Here is a 16755-nt window from a genome sequence, read left to right on the forward strand (position 1 = left end):
CTTCATTCTTATTCCCCTCACTCCCTTGAATGATATATAAATCTAGGTATATGATTTATTAACACTAAAAGAGAACCACAATACTAGAATTATTTTTACAAAAGATTAAAGAATAACTTATTCACAAGGTTTGTTACATAGAACTTCCATGGGTGACTTTCTTGAAAAGTCTCCCTCCCTTGCCTGATCTCATTCCCTCTTGCTTCTCTTCCATGCTGGGGTGATGCACTCTGCATAAGTGCTTAACGCTTTGATTTGTGCCCAGGTCTTAATTTACAAAAGGTGACTGAGTGATGACAGGAAGAAGCCAATGCCATTGAAAGAAAAGTGTGTTGTGACTCATAGATCCCCCGGAAATGAGAGGCAGACCTATCACAGAGAGTCACACGGAGAGGCACCGAAGTGGCTCAGTAGCTGGAGCCAGGGGGAAGCATATGCCACAGCCTTTATTGGGGTTTCCGTGAAAAAGGCAAGGCAGGGCACAATAAACAGTTCAGGACTGGCTAGTCTGAATACTTCCTGCAGGCTTTAGGGCATGGGGTCTGCCTCTGGTCGTCTGGTACTTGGCTCAGGTTGATTTAGGGCAAGGAAGTATTGGCTTGGTGTGGAGAGTTAGGTGATAGATGTTGCTGGGGATATGGACTTGCGATTGTTTGGTCTGCATGTAAAAGTCTGGCTCATTGACAGGTTGTTTACTATCTCTAGGAATTAACTAGCTCTGGGAATGGCAGTCTCTCCCCAGCTAGTAAGGCCCTCTGAAGATGTCAAAGCATCATAAAATATTGAAAATTAAAAACACAATTAATACATGTTTCATATCTGAATTATCTCTTCGTGTGACTGTTGCCTCAGGTAGACTGGGACTCCTTGGGGCAAATGATTATGCCTGGTTTTATATCAAATTCCAAGCCCTTAGCATAGGGCTTGACACAGAGCTTAATAAATATTAAAAGAGCGAATAAATGTTAACTACAATAGCAGTTATTCACAATTGTTAGATGATGACCATGTGCCAGCACAGTGCAACAGTCTTATAAATTTTATTTCATGTAATTCTCACAACAACCAATCAGACAGGTGTATTCATTTTTCATTGCTGCTGTAAAAAACTGCCACAAATTTAGTGGCTTAAAACAACATACATTTGTTATCTTACAGTTCTGTATGCCGGAAATCTGACATGTGTGTCACTGGACTAAGATCAAGGTGTCAGTTGGGGCTGTGTTTCTTTTTGGAGGCTCTAGAGGAGAAGCCGTTTTCTGCCTGTTCCAGTTTCCAGGGTCTGCCCACATTCCTTGGTTCATGGCCCCCTCCCATCTTCAAAGTTAACAGTGGCAGGTTGAGTTCTTCTTCCATTGCATCACTGTGATCTCTTTTGCCTCCTCTTCTATTAAGGACCCACCATGACAATCCTGGATAATCTCCTTATCTCAAGGTTAGCTGATTAGCAACCTTAGTTCCTCTTTGCAATGTAAGCTAACATACTCACAGGTTACAGGGATTAAGATGTGGACATCTTGGGAGGGGTCATTATTTTGCCTACAGAACACCACTATTAAAAAACAAAATTCAACTGAATAAAATTTGGCTTTATTCATTGACTCACAAGTAGGGCAGTATCCTGTCTAGCAAGCAGAAGGGAGCTCTGAGGAGTGGTACACAATGAGAATTTTACAGGCAAAAGAGGGCAGGACAAGGAAGTTGCACTAGCAAAGAGAGGACTGGTGATGGCAAGTCCGTCTTCCTTTAGTGGGTGGCAGGGGTCTGCCAGGCAGATCATCTCACTAGCACTGACCAAGTAATTCCAGCCTAACTGGTCTAAAATCCCATTCCTGGAAGAAGGCAAAACTGTCATTTTAAGTATTAAATCTCAGTTTTGTGACACCAGAGTTAGCATAAGTGATTCCATTTTGGTCTATTGTCCTTTTTACAGATGAAGAAACCATGCATGGGAAAGATTTTATACCTTGCCCAGGACTCCACAGCTAGTGAGTAGAGTAGCTGGAGTTCTGTTACAGGCTTGAGTGACCCAGATAGGCACTGTGCTCCACAGGGCCTGCGAGCGTGGCTCCAGGTCGTGTTAGGCTGGACCTCCACGGCTCCCTGCACTTTGGAAGGGGTCTGTCCAGGATTTGGTTGTCAGTTGACAAATTCAGAACTTCATTTTCTCTATTTGCATAAAGACAATCAGGTTTAGAGGGCTGATGATTGATTGCAGACAGACCTGGAGAATAAATCAATATGACAATTTATCATTGGAAAGTAAAGAGAGATGGGCATATATTACTGGCCTTTTGAAAAATTTTGTTTATAGATCTACTCACAATATCGTATTTTGAAATACAGTTTTCTTGAGAAGTATAGAATTTGAGCAGAAGAGTGTGTATCCATAAAGCATATACCTTTACTTTTTTTCTTCAATTTATTTGCACTAACAATATTTCTGTTTAAATAACAGTAGTCATCATTAGGATAAGAGCAGTTCCTTCCTGCAGTTGTACAGGAGACACATCCTACTGACGCATTCTTAGTCTTTAACTCTTGCCTGTTACGGATGCATACAAAGGGCAGTCCTTCCATTCCACTCCACTCACCAAATCACACTTCACATACCAGTTAAATCAGGGTCTATTTTAATAGGCTGTGACTCCTGTCCATCTCCGAATTCTAAAGCCTAAGATTGTGCTCTTAAATAAATGAAGGAGTGGATGAATTAGGCATTATTCTTGGTGAGATTTGGGCAACATCTTTTTCAGTTTACTGAAGAATATTCAATTTTATCAGCAGTACCTTTACGCTTCTTGTATGCTTCCTGGGGAGGGGGTGACGCTAGTTGCATCCATATTTTACAGGTTCTGGTTAGTTTCAATATCAAAAAGTGAAGTAGTATTGTTAATTTTGTTTCATGTTACAATAGCATGATTAGTTTATTAATTTTTCAAAGTCTTCTGAAGACACATATTGGAGTATTTTGGGTGAAACGATATGATGTCAGGGATTTGCTTTGATGTATTATTTATGAAATTAAGATGTGAAAAAGTGAAAAGTCTGACTTTGGTTTCAATGCTCATGCTGAACCCTTTTGTTTAGCCAACTCCTGATTTCAAACACTCTTACTCATTGTCTAAGTTAGAGGCTTATTAGCCAAACCACAAGACATTTTAAATTCCTTCTCCTTGTTATTTTCGTTGCAGAGGCCACAAAAGCTCGTTTCCAGCTTTCCTTGCAGTTAGAAGTAGCCAGACAGTGAGGTAATGAAAACCAGTGAGACGCAGGCAGAAGTTGGCTGGGGCTCCTTCCAAGAGTTCTGCTTCCCTGAAGAAACGAAAAGGTGCGGTTGGTGCCACTCCTTTTCCCTTCTTCTCCGCTTTTAACCTGGAAGTAATATTTGGAGCTGCAGTAAACATCTTGCAACCATGAGGCAACTGTCACGAGGGGAAGGCCAGGGGCATTAAAGACACTGGCTCTCACATCATCAAGTTGCTGAACAAACGCTAGTATCCACCTGTCTCCTAACTTAAAGATAAAAAAAATCTGAGACAAACACCACTGGTAATCCCCCCCTAGCTCGGTTTTCTGTTACTTGTAGCAGAAGGCACCCTGGCTGTTACTATTGCTAGCTGAAAGTTCAGAGCACGAGTCGTTATTTTTGGTTCCGGAAAACTAGAGCTTCTATGTTCTGAAGCCTGTGATCTTCCAAGCCTACGGCGCAGTACAGTATATGGATTTGCATTTTAAAGACTGACTGAAATGTTTACCAGGATATGAGAATTTCATTTTTTTTAAAAAAATGTCTGCAAATGTCACGGTTTAGGGTAAAGTCTTGGATGGTATATTTTTTTAACTGAGCTAGACTTCCGTCTGCACCTGCTCTTTTTGGCCCTCTTGCTGACCCCCGCCCCACTGCTGTTTGTTAAAAGCTTTGTTACACCCCTGCAGACTCGACTCTAGGGACAACAGTTTACAGAAAGAGAAAGCAGCGTATACACAAAATTTTCCAAGAAAGCTCTTATTTCAAGCTAATTTTCCTGGCACATTCTCCATGAAAGTCTTTAGACGGTCCCCTGTACACTCTTTCATCCCTGAAGTTTTTCTTCTTTCTGCAACTTTAGCTCTGCCCCTGGACTTGTCAACATTCATATCAGGCAGACATGCAGTAGGAAAGAAAGTCGTGGAGTTTTAGGTTGGAATGTTAAACTGAAATGATTACATACCTTTAAGGAAAAAAACACAAAGTTCATATATGTCTTAAGAACATCCTTAAAATGACTACCATTGCTTTGGCAAGAAAAAAATCTACTTCCTACTTCGATAGCAACATCAGTGTCGTTCTGCCACGTGGACAGAAGACCTGTAAACCCAATCAAGGTTATATTATATTATTTTATATTATATTATTTGTAATGCAAAATTAAGTTTCCCAAGAAAACCATGTTATAAATCGGGGATTTGTTTCTTGGACAGCACCCCCAAATCTCTTCTACTAAGAATGAGTATGAATGATTATATGAATAAGGGTCATAATGACTATACCTGGATTATTAATAATATTAGTGTTGGTAGTAATATGATGTAGTAGGTAAAAATTATATTTTGGGCTAAGTTTTTGTTTTTGTGAAAAAGGTAGCCCTTTTATTCAGAGAGGATTCTGAGGAACAGTCCACACTGACCCTCTGCCCCCAGCTTCAGCTGCCCCTTCAGCCCCTCGAAGGCCCCTTGAGGACAAAATACCCACAGAGATGCAGAGCAGCACAGAAGATTTTAAACAGCATGTGATATATGTGCCCAATGGTTTTCCTGATTTTAAAAGTAATTTAAACATTACTGTAACCTCGGCAGAAACAGAAAAGCACAAGAATGAAATAAACCTCACTCATAATTTTACCACCTAGACAGAGTCACCATTAACATTTCAGTACATTTCTGTTTAGTCTCTCTATATTTTTATATATATGGATTATATTTCAAATACTATTTTATAAACTCCTTTTTATCACTTAGTATTATATTATAAGCATTTTCACATTAACAGTTTAAGGCATGAATTTTAAAGTTTGGTAATATTTCAAATGATACATTTCCTAGTTTTCAGTTTTCCACTAGCACAAAATAACATGGTGATAAATATTTTTCAGCATTGTTGATAATTTTCTGAGATCGACTGTCAGGTAAAATTACGGAGTCAAAATATTAGAATCATTCTGTTGAAAGACCAAAGGACAATGACTTCGTGAATGGTCTAAGGAACTAAGGAACTGATGAAAATCTCAGTAAAAAAGATACGTTTTCATATTGAAGGTGCTAATAAAATGTGTTGGAGAAAGGGGAATTGGGAATGAGAGGAAATGAAGTGTCACTTGAATGTGAAAATAAAATTAATTAGAACTGTTATTTAGTTTCTTTCCAGAGTTGTGGAAACAGTTTATACTTCCACCAAAGTCCGTGCACTGCACCATCTCACTACACTGTTATTGACACTATAGTTGAAAAAAGAAATCTTTGCCAAGTTGATAGCTTCTTCATTCAAAAAGTGCCATACTGTTGTTTAAATGCAATTTTTAAGTGATTTGGTTATGAGCAAGTTTAGATATCTTTATAGGTTCAATTGTCATTTGTATTTCATCTTCTATGAATTTTCTGTTCAAATCCTTATGCATATTTATATAAATCTAGAAATTACATTTAACTCTATGATCTTTTATCAGATCAGACACAGTTACCTAAGTTTGATAAAGAAAATAAAACTAGAGTACCTTGGTCATATCAAAGCAGCAATCTTTGAATGAACAAATGGTGTATCACATCATGTAAATGTCCAGTGGATCCGATATTCTTATATAAACACTGAGTTTAAATATCATCACTTCTAATGAATTTGGCTTCCCTATTCACTCAATTACAGGGTAAGTGCTTTCCATTCCAGCACCAAGGTGAACACTGACATGGCAGTGAAATAACTAGGCTCCAACATCTCTTGGATACATTTTCACAGTTTGATAGGCCCCAGGAGGGTCATAAACATCAGAGCGATACAGTCCCGAATCCTCAACAAAAAGACAAAACACAATTAAATAGATATAAGAGGTATCAGTCATTTACACTCCTTACCATTTGCTGTAACTCCTCATTTCTGTATATTTTGTTAGGTGATGGTCAGGAAGCATTAGGTACCACTACGCCTCTCCTCTGAGTGCAACTGAGAGTTTGGAGGCGGAGCAAGTCCCAGGACATTTCAGTGACAGGCCACAGGGCAAACATCTCACTCTAAAAAGATGCCTGTGTTGTTGTCAGTGTTAGCTACCTTTTCAGCATCTCATACAGAACACTCTAGTGCAGAGAACATCGGTTTCACAAATCCCAAAGTGTGGGTTTTTTTTTTTTTTGGTCATCATCATCAGTATTGTTATTGCTATTTTACTTAAAAAAATGGAAATAATCTCAAAGTTACAAAAAAGTTCAAAGTATAGTGGAAATAGCTTGGTTTTCCTCAGCAATTTCAGAATAAGTTGCTGACATGTTTTCTCATTACTTCCCAAAACTGTGGTATGTATATTTTTTATAAACAAGGACCTTCTCCTATATATCAACGACACAATCATCAAAATCAGAAAATTAACACAAATACATTATCACCATCTAATCTGCCACCTCGTCCCCGTATCCCTTGCAGCTTTAGCCAATTGTCCCGATAATGTCATTGTAGGATCCAGTGGGGAACCACTTATTTCATTTAGCTGTCTTAGCTCCTTAGACTCCTTCAGTTAGAAACGATTCTTCAGTTTTTTTCTTGATTTTTAAGACCTTGTTGCTTGTGAAAAATACAAACCAGTTATTTTGTAGATGTCTCCCTTCTTTGGTTTGTCTGATGTTTCCTCATGATTAGATTTTTTAAATTGAAGTATAGTCAGTTAACAATATCTGGTGTACAGTCAATTTCTGGTGTACAGTATAGTGTTTCAATCATACACATACATACATATATTTGTTTTCATATTCTTTTTCATTATAGGTTACTACAAGATATTGTATATAGTTCCTTGTGCTATACAGTAGAAACTTGCTGTCTATCCAAAGGTTTTAACTGAAATATTTCTAACTAGGAATGTTGGTGATGTGAAGATGATCATTTCTCCAGATGCAGCTAATCAGGAAAACTTGGGGTGACAGGACAGGAACTATGCCTGCTGTCTGGGGTTGGGCCTGAGGGCTGAGGGCTTCATGGCTAATTTCTCTCCGAAGCAGAGAACCGGATGTTTGGGAGACTACCTTGTCCATAGGCTATTTTAATTTTTTTGCATATATATATACATATATTCATTTTCATTAAAGGTTATTACAAGATACTGAAATACCATATGATAATATTCATATGTGGAAACTAAACTAAAGTAAACTATCATTTACAAAACAGAAACAGACTCACGGACATAGTAAACAATCTTACGACTACTGGGGAAAGAGGGTGGGAAGGGATAAATTTGGGAGTTTGAGATTTGCAGATGTTAACCACTATATATAAAAATAGATTGAAAAAAAAAAACAAAATTCCTTCTGTATAGTACAGGGCTATTTTGATTTTGATAAATGGAGCCGGGGGACTGGCTCGGATGGGTTAGGAAGAGAATACGAATGTCATGAATTTCTCTGCATGACAGATAGGAGGTATTTGGAGGATGGGGGATGTGTTGGAGAGTGCAGCTCAAGGTCAGGAGAGAAGTCAGGTCTGGAAAGGAAGAACACTGAGAAAGAAGTCTTGAGGGTGAAAGTAAAAAGCAGGAGAGTCAGAGGTTCCCAGCGTGCACAGTGGAGGGATAACTGAAGTCAGGGGAGGTTAATGTCAAATGGCGGCAACAAATAGTACTGCTTTCACTGCGTAATACGGAAAAAAAACCAAAACCCTCTCATTTACCCTCAAACCCTCACTTGAAGTCTATGACCCACAGTGGCCTTGATTTTGTGCTTGCTTAGGTGAATCACAGGAAAGGGGGGTGCGCTCCAATTTGGAACTCCACCGAGACATGGGAAAATACCAGCCACAGGAGGGGAGAAGCAAGGAAGCTGAGCAGAAGCAGGAAATGAGAGCTGACAGTGGCTAGAAGAAATGCAGGCTCTCCAGACTCCCTGCTGACACTGGGAGATCAGGAGGGGGAAGGCTGCGGTCTCCCACTGCAGGCAGAGTAGGGGCTTGAGCCATTGCTATTTAGAGAAAATTATTTTGCACTGAAGGGGACAATAACATGGATGGCCCAGATACACTTCTAAGATGTCAGAAAATTTAGAGAACAATATGCAACAATGTTAACTAAGAACTGACAAGGTCCAAGGTACCAGTAAATGTCCCATGTGTACCTGGAGCCCTGGCACCGAGGGAAACCACAGCCTTAGAAAATAGGAGGTGATTGGCTGGCTGGTCCCAAGATCCAGCTGGTAACACCAGAGGGCTGCTCTGCTGTCCCTCGATGTTCCCGGGAATAAAGCCCAGCAGCTGCATCATTGCTGGCGTAATTAAATCCCTCCTCAAGGGAAGGGGGAAGACTGCTTGTGACCACCTGTGATGGGGGTAGAGTGAGTGGCTAGAGTCGATAGCGGGTGATACCAGGCTCCATGGTATAAATAAGGATCATTCTGAAGGGATGCAGCTTTGTGAAGAGGTTAAGAGTGAAGGGCTCTGCACTATTTACAATAGCCAACCTAGATGTCCATCGATAGGTGATTGGATAAAGAAGACGTGGGATATAGACACAATGGAATACTACTCAGCCACAAAAAGGATGATATAATGCCATTTGCAGCAACATGGATGGACCTAGAGATTGTCATACTAACTGAAGTAAGTCAGACAGAGAAAGACAAATATTATATGGTGTCACTTACATGTGGAATCTTAAAAAAATGGTACAAATGAACTTATTTACAAAACAGAAAGAGTTTCACAAACATAGAAAACAAACTTATGGTTACCAAAGTGGAAAGGAAAGGGGAAGAGATAAATTAGGAGTTTGGATTTAGCAGATACAAACTACTATATACAAATAGGTAAATAACAAGGTCCTACTGTATAGCATAGGGAACTATATTAAATATCTTATAATAACCTATGATGAAAAAGAATATATATATATATGTATAACTGAATTACTATGCTGTACACCAGAAATTACCACAACATTGTAAATCTACTAAACTTTAATACAAAAAAAGAGTGAGGGGCTTTGGAGTGAGACCCAAGGGTTCAACTCTTACATTTAACACTTCCTGCTTGCAGGCAAGTTCTTTGTCTTGTTAGCCCTTCATTTCATTTCCCTACAGAATGGTGATAAAATAGTCCCTATTTCATAGGAAAGTTGTAGGGGTTTAATGAGAAATCCACGCCAAGCACTCAGCACAGCATCTGCACATACGGACTGAATAAAGGTCAGCCGTAACTATCATTATAGAAATGCTACCATGAATTCCACTTAACTGGACACCTTTTAATACAGTCATTTATGTAGATGTAACCCCTGAAAGATAACTGATTTCTTCTCATCTCCTCTCATTAATAGCAACCTTAAAATCTAGGCTTGTCCTTAAAAACATAGAAAGAAGCATGGAAAGGTCATGATTGTTGGACCTGGGCAATGGGTAAAGGGGCTCATTATATTATTCTGTCTACTTTATTATATGAAATTCCCTGTACTAAAAACAGTCTTTAAGCAACAAAAAGAAAGGTTTAAAGGGGATACATTTGTTTATCAAAGGAAAGAAAGAAACACGCCTGTAAAGCTTTGTGTAAAGTAAGTCATGCACACTTACTTATTTCTATGATAGGCCCAGAGCATTAAAGAAACTATGAACTGAATAGAATACACCTAGAATTCAGGCAAGCTTTATGTGAAGCTTCTATCTATGTGTAAAAGACAGACTGTGTCATGCCAAGTTGTTGGGTTAAAAGTTTGAGGTGTCACGGCATAAAATACAATTAGTCTTCCATTGCACATTCATGTTTATGTAAGGGATTAGGATGAGGAAATAAAGAGAATGCTCTTTAAGTAAATAAATGAAACTAACTTAGAAAGAGAAAGAGAAAAGATAAAATTGAAAATACTTACAATAAATTAGAGAAATCCCCATAGAAAGTGGTTAGTTAAAAACTGTAAATTTATGACTGGTAGGGTGATGGAAAGCAATTTAGACAGAAGATACAAAGAGACTAAGAACCCATAAAATAAAAAAAGACAGCAATAATATGATAATAATAAAGGTACCATAAAACCAGTTGACACCTAGCTCCACGTTTTAATTTTATATCAAATGTTAAAGGAATGATGGATTTAGAAAGCCACCATTTGTAACCATTATAAAAATTGAGTCAGACAAGGATCCTCAATGGATTCTTTTTAAAACTACAAGATGAAAAATTGTTGTAGAATAAAATATATAAAAGTCACTTTACAGACTACTTATTAATTGCAACAGGAAGATGACACTTTTAAAATGGGGAGAATGGTACACATCACCTTAATAAAGTCATCAAACAGCCTTAACAGTATTAGGACCCGCTGCTGTCATGTACCTCTTTTTTTAAATTTTATTTTTTATTGAAGTGAAGTTGATTTACAATGTTGGTTTCAGGGGTACCACACAGCGATTCAGTTATGCACATACAAATACATATCATTTCAGATTCTTTTCCATTATAACTTGTTACATGGAATTGAATATAGTTCCCATGCTATACAGTAGGTCCTTGTTTATTTTTTCCTTTCATTTTTCAGTTTTATTAGGTAGAATTGTTACAATCTGACTGCACATATACAATATATTGGATTGCTATCATGTACCTCTTGATGAGATGTGTGGGAAGTACACTGTACTACCTATGCAGTGTTCTTCCCAAAGATTTTTGATGTGGATCCAGTCATGGAGAAACAATTAGAACAATTCAGAATGTGGAACATTCTAGAAAACTGGCCTGGACTCTTCAAACGTGAAATGTCATGAAAGATTAAGAGAAAAAAGGCAGAAGTCTCCTATTTTAGGAAAGATATGGCAATGACAACCAAATGCTAAGTATAAATTATTAGATCTTGAATTAAAAAAACATTACAAAGAGTGTTTGGGGGACAACTGATGGTATTTGAATGGACTGTATGTTAGGTTACGTTATTGAATTAATGTTAACTTTGAGGGGTGTGACAGTGTTATTATGGTTGAGGCAGAGATTGTCTTTACTCTCAGGATGCACGTGCATTAGAATTGAGGGGAGAAGAGACATGATGTTTGCAGTTTACTTTCAACTGGATTCAGAAAAATTCACACATAGAGAGAGACCAAATGCGGCAAAATGTATATGTTTATTCAAGGTATTTTTCTTTTATGTTACTGAACGTTTGAAAACTAAAAGAATAAGGATAGAAGGGGTGAAACTAAAGATGGTTATAGATAGACGTCTTTTCACTTCTTCAGTAACGTCAGACTACAGTAAGAAATGCCACTCGTGTGTTCACAAGCATTTCTCGATGTCTGTGGGATATACAGTGCTAAATGTATAATTATTCACTGGCATCAGCTATATTGTAGATCGTACGTATTGAACCTCGGTTTTGGCTTGGTCGTTTTCCTTCCCATCCTGTTAACTTGCCATGCTGCCCTACCCTTGGATTACAAGTTACCACAGTAATTAAGTGGAGCTGCCCAGGGCTCTTACTGTGTATGCAAAGCTGTGGCCATGGAAATGAACCGTGTGCAGGTCAGACTGGCTCCCCATGCTGAACAGATACCAGTTCACTTCATCCTGAAATGTCAGGCCTTGGTTATTTCCGGACACTCTTCCATTAATTGCTGTGGGGGGTCACAGTGTATTATATTCAACAAAGATTTGAAATAATATTTAAAAAAAAAAAACACTGTACAGAAAGTATCATGGATATTCTCAGAGGCCCTGAGAACTTTAAAGCCGGCTAAGGAGCTGTTTAACATGACCAAGCCCTCCGTCCAAGGGTGTGTCTAATGCTAGAGAGATTTCCTTGCCTGAGGAAATGAGGCACTGACTTTAACACAATTGGGTTGTTCTAGACTATTTCACAACTAAGGATGCTTAAATTGGTGGATACTTAAATATGTCTATACATTTAAAGTATACTTAAAAGTATCACAAAAGGCTTTGACTATTAGGAGTGTGTGTTCCCATTTAACTGCCTTGGGTCAGACCTTCATGATCTGTCACCTGTGTGACTGGAAGGCCATTTGCCTGACATCCAGGCCTCTGGTCTGTCTCCTTCTCTAGTCCTCTCCAGGTGTGGTTTTCAAAAACTAATAGGAAGAAAATATTAAAATAAAAAAAAGACTCTCTCTCCTCCTTTTACTTTTATATTTTGTGTGCATCTTTGGAAACACATAAAATACATGAATACAGTGGCACAAATATCTAATTAATAACCATATATCTATGAAGGTTGGGCTCTAACACTTTCAGTTGATGGAAGGATGTAATAGAAAAAAACTAGGAGACTCTGCTTTAGATCAGTGCTTCTCAAACTTGAATGTGCCCGTGGCTGGGAATCTTGTTTAAAATGCAAACTGTGATTCACTAGGTCTGTGAGGACTGAAACTCCACGTTTCTAACAAGCTCCCAACTGATGCTTCTGCTGCTGGTCCAAGGACCACCCTGGGAACACAAGTGCCAGAGCTGTTCCTAAGACACACGTCTATTCCTCGTGCTCCCAAGCTCAGTGCTGTTGGTGCCTTTAGCACACTGCTTCTCTACAGGACTTTGTCCCCTAGGGGACAGTTGGCAGTGCCTGGAGACATTTTTTAGTTGTCACAACTTGGGGGAAGGTGCTACTGGCATCGGAGTTGAGGATATGGCTGTCACTAAACATCCTACAACACCCAGGGCAGCCCCCATCGCAAATTGCTATCCGACTCAAAACGTCAGTAGTAATAAGCTTGAGAAACCCTGGTTCAGAGCAGGTCTCCGTTGTTAACGAGCTCCTCAAGCTTCCACACGCTGATGGCTTTTTCTTTCCAGGTGCTGTGTGACTTGGCTGACATTCTGCCCTCTACCTGGAGTGTCATTCCCTCCTTTTCTACTAGACAGACTCCTATGCAACCTTAAATCCTCAACTCAAAGGTCTCCCCCCTTCATGAAAACTTTCTTGATCTCCCATGTAAGAATTTAGAGCACAGCGCTGTGTTTATATTTGTGACAGCGTCCCCTCAAGCCAGCCTTGTATTGTAGCCACACACTGTGAACAACCTGAGGGAAGATGTCCCATCTTTTGGACCCTTGTGTCCTCTTAGGGCCTAATATGGTGCTTTGTGGCCTCTGTGATGCTTATTAAAAGACTACAGATAGCATGGATGCAGCCCTCGAATTAATTGTCAATTTACATACATTTCTTGCAAAGGGGAAAAAATCTAACAAGTTAAAAGCGATCAATCACATTTGGATTTGCCTTACATAAGGATCCCTGGCCCAGTCCTACCCTTGAACTTCCTCAGGGGCAAGGATTGGGGCCAGAAAGATTGTGATTAAGCACAGTTGCTTATATGCTTTTATTTGAATAGTTGCCTTATTACTAGGATTCTACATGGAGGTGGGTCATAAACAGGGCAAACCTAGTCACAGTGAACCTATAAAGGAGTTCTGGGTGACGAGCATGGGGTTTTTAAAAGTTCTGCCTGCGAAGGTCCTTTGGTAAGGGAGTGAGGAGGAGTGGGTGGGGTATGCGCTTTCTAGTTTGTCTTAAACCCCACATCTCCCTGGGTCCATCCAGGTAAAATACTTAGAGTGTAGTCAGGCCCCTCAGAACCCAGGGCCGATTTCTTTGGTTTTACACTGCCTGCAGGGCTCCAGAGGCATGAGAATTCGCCTCGCTGCGAGGACAGGGGTCTCCAGCCCGCACGCCAGCTCCAGCCCACTCACTGCCCGTTTTGTTTCTCTGCGGCTCGTGAGCAAAGAATGGTTTTTAAATTTCTAAAGGGTTGGAAAAAAAATTAGTGAGTAATATTTCCTGACACGTGAAAATTGTATAAAATGCAAGTTCCGGCCATCAATGAAGTTTTACTGGCTCACGGCCGCTTCCATTTGTTGACACGTCATCTGTAAGTGCTTTTGTGCCACAAAGGTGGAGAAGACAGCTTATGGCAAAGACTGTGCGGTCTACAAGCCCAAACTCTTTACATCAGGCCCTTGATGGAAAAAGTTTGTGACCCCTGGTGCACATGATCTGTACCCCACCTCTGTGTGATCATGTCCTTGAAACCGTGCTGAGAGTGAGAGATGCAAACCTTTACCTGTTGCCTTTGGGCACAGCAACCTGTAGGCTACAGGGGGTGAGTCGGGGAGTGGACACTACTGTGCATTTGGTTGCTGAGGTCAAACTCATCGTCATTCCTGTCAACTTGGTTTGTTCTTGAGAACAGTATTGATGTTTTCTTCAAAAAACCGGGACTCATTCTCATTAAAAATCATGAAGTGGAGAACACCGTGAACTATGCTGGCTTTGGTGTCTTTGCGACATATGATCAAAGGCCCTTTCAGTCCGCTGTTAAGATCCTGGAGAGGAAAAGCAAGATTATGGAGAGGAATAGCCCACAAACTGACACAACATTGTAAACTGACTATACTTCAATAAAAAAAATTATATATATACTAAAAAAAGAACTAATACATTAAAAAAAGAATATGAAAATGAATATATGTATGTTCATGTATGACTGAAGCATTGTGCTGTACACCAGAAATTTATACAACATTGTAAACTGACCAGACTTCAATAAAAATATATATATACAAATAAAAACACTAAAAAAACTGTTTTAAATTTTTAAATAAAAATTAATATTTTAGTTGTTTAAAAAACATTCTCCCAGTCAAGGAAAAGGATGGAAACAAGTTTTAGTTTGAGTAAGATCAGAGGTTGTGTTTTTAATGATTAGGATTCTAAGTTTGAGCATAAGAAACCAAATGTTTGACATACTAAATCCCTGATTGAAGAAAAATGGTCATCTCCTTTATCAGCGTTGAGGTCTAAAGAGAACAACAAACTCCTGACAGGGATTTTAGACACGTTCTCCAGTGGATTTAATTCTATTTTTGAAATTTTAATTTAAAAACAGAACTTTGATTTTGATTAGAATTCCCGGGCATTGGAACCAGTCGGCAGACATGTCTCAAGGTCTCAGATCCTTTCCCCCGGGATGCCTCTGCCCTTGCAGCCACTTTCAGCTGGGAGCCTTGATTTATTTATATTCGTTTTGTTTTGGGGTTGAATGTCTGTGTCTCTTCTTGTTTTTGGCAGAGTGTAGGCCAAAAATAACTAAAAGGCCAAAGAGGGAACTCTTTTTTTTTTTTTTTTGGAATGCAAGTAAACTGGAACTCCAGAGATGAGAATTTTTAAAAGAAATATAATACATATATATTTATTTCTCATTAAGCATAGCATTTAAAAACCCCCCACTTTGTTTTCTGGAACCCAAATCCTTTTCAATGAAACAAAGAAGAGGATATTATCATGTAACTATATATATATATATCTCTCAATCCACAGTGGCAACCACAGTAACACTTGGGTAGATGTCATAAACCTAAGTGATCATAATGTCATAATTTATTTTGCTCTTGAAAAGTGCAAAATCATGTAGGTTAAAAGCTGAGCGGTATTGAGAAAGTTTACATAAAACTAAGGTTTTTTTTTAAAGAAAAAGAAATTCCTTTCTTTCACTATAATTTCTAAGAGGAGATAAGATAAAAATTGTGATTTAAAGTTTACCTTAAACACTTCCACAGTAGTAAAACCAAGGTATACACTCAAAGTCCCCTGGGGAAGGACCAGTTCTTCCCGGAATCTGCCAAATGTGTGTCGGATCTCTCCTAAAATAGGCAAATACAGTGTGTTTAAATAGAATCTTTTAAATCATACTTCTTTATGGAGGATCAGATAATAAGCCAACGCTAAAACTATATAAATATTAGTCCTCGTTTTCACTTCGGGCTCTGCTGCTCCTTGCTTTCCGGCCTTAGTCCATGTGTCCATGTGTTTACATTTTCTGGGCTTCTGTTTCCTCACGCAAATAAAATGGGGATTTAGGGATTAGACACGATGGTGCAAAGGAGGCCCTTGGTGCTGCGTCACCTGACCTACAGGGCAAGTCACTGTCAATGTCACTATTTTATCCTCAGTGTTACTGAATCAAAACTTTATAGAGATTCTGCTATTGAAAATGTCAATCAGTAAATATCTCATTTATTCATTCAACAAATCTTTATTGTAGTAAAGATGACTCAGGCTTTGAAATGGGACAGGATTGTTTTGAATCACAGCTCTGAACCTTCTAATTTGTGGATCACATGTGTCTCTTCCCCAGTCCCAAGGCTGTTTGCATTAGCCCTACTTAATTTGAATCCTCTTGACTCTTGCAGGAAAGTTCTTTTGCCCCCTCACCGTCTCCCCTCACTGTATAATCTGAAGTCTCCCCCTTCCAGAGGCTTAAGTTAATTTTCCCAAGCACGTGTGACCCAGTGCCCTCCACTAACCAACCCCATCTTCAGCCTCCCCACTTCAATCTTTAACAATCTATTTAGTACTACCCCCTACCTTCCTCACATACCACACAGTGCCAGGGGCACAACAGGGTACTCAGAAGTGTTTGTGAAATGCACGAAATGTGATCCTTTCCTGACTAATCAAAACAGAGCGCTGACTTGCAAACTCCCTTGATAGGACATTCATGTCGGTCCCACCATAGGACTTCCTGTTTTTAAAATCA

The 16755-nt window shown here is 39.1% G+C and overlaps 1 pseudogene; it reads right to left on the reverse strand.

Moving 5' to 3' along the window:
- Positions 1 to 5888: 5888 nt before the first annotated feature.
- The window catches only part of LOC102525920 (ceruloplasmin-like), a 29826-nt pseudogene continuing 18959 nt past the window's right edge, over positions 5889 to 16755 (reverse strand).

Source organism: Vicugna pacos, chromosome 1 (genome assembly GCF_048564905.1).
Source record: "Vicugna pacos chromosome 1, VicPac4, whole genome shotgun sequence".
In the NCBI taxonomy this organism is placed as follows: Eukaryota; Metazoa; Chordata; class Mammalia; order Artiodactyla; family Camelidae; genus Vicugna; species Vicugna pacos.